Source organism: Rhea pennata, chromosome 2 (assembly GCF_028389875.1).
Source record: "Rhea pennata isolate bPtePen1 chromosome 2, bPtePen1.pri, whole genome shotgun sequence".
In the NCBI taxonomy this organism is placed as follows: domain Eukaryota; kingdom Metazoa; phylum Chordata; class Aves; order Rheiformes; family Rheidae; genus Rhea; species Rhea pennata.
In genome coordinates, this window is record NC_084664.1 from 119,941,838 (window position 1) to 119,949,296 (window position 7,459).

Consider the following 7,459-nt stretch of genomic DNA (forward strand, 5'->3'; position numbering starts at 1 on the left):
GAACCTCTGCATGTAATGTTGGATCACAAGCAGGAATAAATTCTTAGTGTCCCATTCCCATGACTACTTTGGTGACAGTGTTAAATATTGGAAAATTAAAAGGTTACTTCCAAGGCTTTTAGATAAAGAATATAGTTCAGGAAAATATTTGTAATATTTGCAGACAGCGCTTCTTCTTTTTGATTCTTCTATCTTTAATACTGGTTGTAGCAGGTTTCCTAACAGACCACAGCTGCCCTCAGACTTTTAGGGGCTGTATTTGGCAGCTGTACTTACTATATGCAAGAATTTGAAGGAGTCATGAGGTTTTGATACTACATGTAACGGCTCTACTACTCCATCTGCAGGCTTGGGGCTACCTTTAAAAGCCTTTTGTACTGGGCCAAAACTTTTACACTTCAGAAGAGGTGTGTTTAGCCCATGTGCATGTCCTCACATGAATGGAACTGAAGAGCTAGCAAGAGATTATATTGTTATTAGGTTTGAGGATAAATTTATGTTAGAGAGAATGAATACATTTATCTGGCACCTATGAACCACAGTATTTTGTTTGACTACCACATCACTTTGCACCAAGAGGCCATTCTGGTTACATCTGAAGGTGCCTGAGACAATTCTGGAAAATGGCCCACAGCCGCGTTACAAGACCAAACTAGCACTTCCAGCCTGAAACAGGACTTTGTCATAAGCCACCAGTGTGGAATCTCACTTTATCTCAGACTTAGATGAGAAACTCAAGGACAAAAAGGAGGATGGGACCAGCTGGGAAACACTAAACATACCAGCCTGAACACCCACACCCCATTCTACCCAAATGACCTTGGAATGAGTTTACTGGCAAGAGAGCTGTGAACTGTGCTATTTGACTGTGCTGGGAATTAATGTAGGAAATCAGGGCTATTTTGTTATCTTCACAAATCTTAAGAAATCATTTTGCTTTCTCTCAAAATTTTAATGTGCTAAAAAGCTTTTGAGAGCAGAGCCTTTTCTACGTAGCATTAAATTTACTTCTACCTTATTCTGGTAACATGCAAAGTAAAAAAAAAAGGAGGCACATTGCAAAGTGCAAACACTGCAGAGGCCTTGAACTCCAGAATTCCTTGCAAAACAGGATGAGTAGGACAAGGAATCTGACCATGGCTATGGGGGAGATAAAATGGTATTTCGTATTCAGAGAGAGGTCTAGCAAAGGGATCTCATCGCTATTGCTGTTCAGATCTTCCTTTTTGCCAGGTCAGAAGAGGTGCCTGGGTGTCCATTAGCTAAGCACACCAACAGGACACATGGGCATGATGAACCCCACTCTACTTGGTTCTGATGACAATTTTTAAGCACACTTTCTTTGCTATTTGTTGCATGGTTCCGAATATGATATCTAATAGGTAAGAAAACTTGTAGAGTTTATACATCTAACATCCGTTTGCCTGTTTTTGTGAGCAATTTTCACCCAGCTGATCTCTTAGACCTCCCTCCCTTATCCTGCTAATTAAACATCTAGTCTGATAGCCTCAGAACCAATGCAGCCTCAGCCAAAAACAAATAAACTGAAAAGCAGCAGGCAACTAGTACAAAGTCCAGTAAACACCAGATACTCATGCCAGGGTGCTTTCCTGCATCAAGAAACCCGAGAGGAATATCCGAAAAAGACTCGCTGCCTCCACGCTCTTCCAGATCTGTGATAGTGTCCTTGGGACATGGATTTCCAGCATTGGATGTGATGTGATTTTTATCTTTGTTACCATAGAAACTAAACCACCTGGAATGAGCCAGCTCTTGTAACCCTCAGACCTATGCTGCTCCAGGCACAAGAGATCCCTGCACAGTCTCAGAGAGAAAAGCGGCTCACTGCAGCTGTCAGCCCCCCCCATACTTCCATGGTCTCAATATAAATCACTTTTATCCAGTAATTTAAAGTTATCTATTTCCACAGTCCTACATGTCATCAATGCTTGCACATTTACTACTGCTTACTCTTTTAATATTTGCGCTTGAGGGATATTAAAGTTGTGTTTTGTTTAAACATAGGAATATTTTCAGCTATATTGGCTTGTGAACTATTTGGGTTTTCAAAACAGGACCCATAAAGTGTGCATATGACAGCCTTTGTATGGATAATGAACCTACCTTGGCCTGCACCCCGATGTTTACTATCCACAGGGCACCAAAAGCATAGCAGGCACCGCCGACCATTTGTGCAGACAGCTAAGTGACATGCAACAGCGTAGCATGATTTCATAAAGCAAACAAGATTTCTGCCCGCCTATTCCAAGCACAGGTACATGTATAACATGGAATATGATACTCTTAACTTATCACATGCACAAAATGTCCAATATAACGTGTCCCAAGGGGTCAATTTTTCAAAAGGGACAACAAAACTTCTGGAAAGGCACTGAGCGTCCATCTCCCAGCTCTGGCAAGGCTCCCTCCTTGCTTTCTCAGGTGCTGTGCAGAAGGAGGACACAATTACAGCTGGAAACAGATACTGCTCTGTTGCTTTAATCTTCCTGCTAATAGCTGCCACATACTACTCAGTTTCCCAGGAACTTTCAGTCTCAGCTGCAGAAAGGAGTTAAACAAGTTTTTCTCCATGATTCAGTAGCAGGTTTCATTGCTCGTGGAAGGAGAGAGAAACACAGTGCCTCAGGATAAGAGCAGGAAGGCTGAGTCTTTAATATCCATCAAGTGGAAAAAATGGTTACAGTGCTTCAGGCTCACATGCAGTCGGCACTACCCAATGTGTCACGGGTTCGCACGACCCTGTGGTCATGTAACTACACCTGCCTGCTGCGTGCGGTACCAGCTCACGCTTCCTCCATTGCCGAAAACACCTGAGAGAGCTGGAGACACAAGCGAGGGCACTTACTGCTCCAACAGCATCACGGCATGCAGACCTGCCTCACCCACGGGGTGGAGAGAGAAGAGCCCTTCATCATGTCCCCAAGACATGGTGTGCCGTTGTCTGTGCCACATGTCCCACTGTCACTCACTGAACAACGCAGGGCCCAGCACCAACACAGCGACAGTCGTCACTCTGCGCATATATGCTGGGAAAAATTCCCAATGCGTTCCCAGGAAAGCAGTGAGAAGTACTTCTGCAAAAGATCACTGTTCTTGGAGATGCACCTATATTATATTAGACATGAAACTGAAGCAGTAATTCCAAAATTCATGCAGGCAGGCATGCAAGGCAGATGGGAATCTAAATAACATACCTGCTCTGGGGGCTAATTTTCCCTGCATACGGCTCAATATCTAACATTTTGGGGGAGACATATAGGCACTTAGGGCAAGCACAATTCTGCAGATGTGTAAAATCTCTGCAGCTGATTTCTAGTTAGTTAAAAAAAGAGGAGGGAAGAGAAAGAGACAGCGACCCCAGCAGCTTGTTCCCTTCCTTCTACCCTGGCTAATGTTTGCACAAGAGCACAGGGACGGTAAGGGGGTTCGGACAATCATTAACCGTCCCTGCCAGGCTTTGTGGCCTCAAGGTCGCAGAGGGAACTGTGCTCGGTGGGACCGTGGGAGCACGGCAAAACAGGGCTGGCGGCGCTGGGGGACCCGAGCACTTCACTCACGAAAGGCAGAGGTCTGTGTGCAGCCGGAGACCGACAGAGCTGCAGCAAGCCTTGCTCCTGTGATTCTCCAGCCCTGATGCTGGCACAGCGCAGGGACACTGAAAGCTGTTCTTTTTCTTTTTTCTTTTTTTATTATTGCAGTTCCAAGGATAAAATTAGCCCTACGTGTCTAATTGTAGTTACCACTTGCTAAATTTTTGATATCCTGCTCTAGCCACCTTGTCTTCAAGGTCTCCTTTTTTCTGAGCAGACGGTCTGCTCCCTGCTCTCTCCTTAGTTCCTGCGTGGCTGGGCAGATTCAGCCCAGCGCTCCCCCACAAGCACCTGGCAGCTCCCTCACTTGCAGCGCAATTAGGGAACGTCTCCTCCGGAGCGAGAGCAGGCACTTACCTCCCTTCCTCGTGCCCTTGATCTGGTGTGGTGCCTTTTTCAAGGTCATTTGTTTCTTGTAGTCTGCAAAGCCCGAGCGAATGTGGGATTCACGGTTTTTGACCCTATTTTTCAGTCGCCAGCCCAAGTGATAATAAGGAGTGTGTAGGTGTGTGGAGTGGGGGTGCAGGTGGATGTCCCCCAAACTGTCTGCCCCCAGAGTCGCTGTGCTTCTCACCATCCCTCATCCTCCCACTCGTCCTCCAACCCCACCAGCTGCACAGCACCTCGGTCGGCCAGGCTGAGAGGTCTCGATTTTAATATTTGCAGACTTAAAAGTCAGTACAATGAATTACTGTAATCACACTTGGCACAGGCAGGAAAACACCCAAGAAGACTAACGTATTAATATGAACGCATGTAAGTTTAATTTTGTGCAACATAAGCACGACGCTTACTTTCAAGGCCTGCTCTCAGCTACCTTTTTTATTGTTGTCGAGACGATGCAGCCAGAGGATGCAGCCAGTGTGCAATGCCCTCATATAATGTAATTAACGTTCTGGCCACTGGATGCTACTGTTGCTCCAAACATCTGCAAGTGAAGGCTGGGGAAGGACTTAGGGGCAATGCAATCTTCTCATTGCTTAACCTGGCCAAGGTTCATACAGTGAACTGCGGATAGGTGCTTGTCACCTATTTAGTGTCTGCCCGTCAGCTGAGAAGGAAGAGAGGAAGGTTGTTGTTCTGATAAAAGGAAATGTTTGCATCTAGCAGCACACTCACCACTTTTTAAAATAATGGCACTAGGCTGAGATTTTCGTAATGATGAAGCAAGTGATTTCCAAACCATTAGACCTGGCAATTCTAGAGCATTTCCCAAGACTGTGAAGTGATATCATATACAGTATACTAACAGTATACAAAGGCCAGAAATAAACTACACTTTTCAGGCTCCTTTAACCCCTTATTCTACACTCTACCCATTAATCCTCCTCCCCCAGAACAATCAGTAAACCTGATGTGCAAGTCTTTTCTGTTATTTTTATTACTCTAATCAGATGCAAACGTTTATCCCCCCTCTTTTTTTTTCTGTCAAAAATAATGTTTATTGTCACATTCTGACACTGGATAAATGTTGAAGATAGACTAGCCATAAACCTATGAGCTGATTGTTCCTACCCTCAGAGAATGGGCCAAAACAAATTAACTTAGTTTTGTTTCTTTATTCTTTCAATATCTTCTCCTTATTCCATTCCAGTTGATGTTCCAGATTATGTCCACTTATTTCTATCTTAATTTTCACTTGATCTCTGTCCCTCTCAGATTTCCTCTCCTTTTTTGATATTCTCCCAGATCTCTAATTATTTTTGCTCTCTACCACATGCCTCCCCCTCAGCCTTTCTGTATAGATCCCATACACTATGTGTGTGCAGCTTTCACTAATATATCCAAAAGCAGAAGTTTCTTATAGGATTAGCACAGTTGCTGTGATTGAGATGTGCCTGGAGCAATTCATCATTTATTGACTGGCACCACTTAGGAAATAATTCCTTTGTGCATAGTGTGTTACAACAGCTCCCATTTTCATTTCCTCCCAACAAAGCAAAGTGATTCTGTAAATGTGTGAGCTAATGTCCCCAAAAGTGGGCACAAACATAGCTACATTCTACTGAGGAAGATACAAATTCAGTACGTGACTGCACACCCGTTGTCCACAAAAAGAATTCTGCGGTTTTGGCAATTCCTTTTGATTCTTCACACATTGCAGGAAACATCCAAGGATTATCTCCACAGCAATGCAATATTTTGCTAAAGCATCCTCTTATCTTTACACTCAGTAACTTATTTGTGCATTGAGAGTTTTTATTCTTAGCCTTATTTCTCCACAGTTTCCTTATCTCTAAGCATGCATACTATGGAACAGCTTTTGCACACTATTCTCTTCTGAAATCTCTGGGTGATTTCTGAGCCTTTGGTGTATCTGAAGATACACTTGGCTAGAAATCAGAGGGAAAGATCCTGTTTGAGGAATGAAAAGTACGAAATGAGATACTATTCAGTCAAATTGTGTATTATTCAAGAGGAACTCACATTGCTTATTTTAGCAACTTAGTGTAAATGACTAATACTTTAATTTATTGCATTTAGTTTTAAACATCACAAAGTTAGACGTTTTTGTCATAAGTAGATCATTTAGGCTTCCTTTTAGTCAGTCAGAGGGAGAAAAAGACTCCTCCAGTGAGGTGAGCCATCTGATCTCAGGCAGAAGCCTAATTCAGGAAGATGATACAAAAATCTGAACCGGTTTCTTTAGCTCATTCTGAACTGAGATTCCATTCTGAAATTCTGAACTGGTTTCTTTAGCTCATCATAAGAAATTATTGGAGATTTGTACTGAAAGCAGTTTCTTCACCAAAATTTCCCTCTCTCCATTTTGCACACAGTAGTTTCTGCCTTGTCCCTGAGAGACTGCTAGTGGGCTGGTGGGATATTTTAACACAGAAAGCTTGTTTTTTTTTAAGGTAGCATGTTTGCTCATATCTGAACCTCCTAAACCTAACTTTGCTTGTTACGGCAGAGCAGTCTACACCTTTTGCTCTGTGTTTACCAGTTGTCATGATTTATATGCAGGATGTGAGGGGTAATAAATTATCAAAAATGTAGCCCCATAGTGCATAGTCCCCAGAGCTTTAAATTAAAAAAATGTCTGCTGTGAGCAGGAGAGTGATTGGTGCAGAACTTTGCCCTGCAGGCATATTTTTCACCACTCCATCTGTTACCCCAGATGCCAGGGACAGAAATGCCCCTGTTTTACTCTGATTTTTTTAAATTCATTTTTGATTTAAGAGATTTTTTTTCTTTAAAAATATTTTTTATTATATTTTCTCTCTTGAAACTATTGAAAATTACATATGAAGTAAAAATATTCAAACCAGGGCACAGAAGTGGAACGCATACCACAAGCCAGAGCAGTATAAAATATTCAAAGAATGAATACATGTGTATTTAGGTCAAGTAAGAATGAGAGATCCCTGCAGTCCCTTCCCTGAATACATTGCTACTTGTTAGTAATTATTTGCCAGAAACGTCTTCTCCTTTCCGCTCTCTTCTGCTCAAGAATTGGTGGCCAGTCATTTCATTCATGGAGCCTTTTCCTATAGGATCTGCTCTAGTCCCACTGAAATCCTCTTCTCAATGCCTTAGGGAAGCCACCCTGGCCTACTGTAATCCAATGTAAGGCACACAGGATACCTAAGGTGGAATATTTCAAGTTCAAAGCCTCAGATTACCCAGGTCCCATTGAATTTCAGTGGCAAATTGTGTCTTGATTCCTTTGTCAATCCCCGCTAGTGAAACAAGTATTAGATTTGTGGCCAGATTAGCTTCGAAAAGGATGGAGAGGTGAACCCCAGGGCTCAGTACTGGGTCTCATCCTGTTCAACTTCCTGTTCAATGACCTGAATGAGGGGACAGAGCGCCTCCTCAGCAAGTTTGATGATGATACCAAGCTG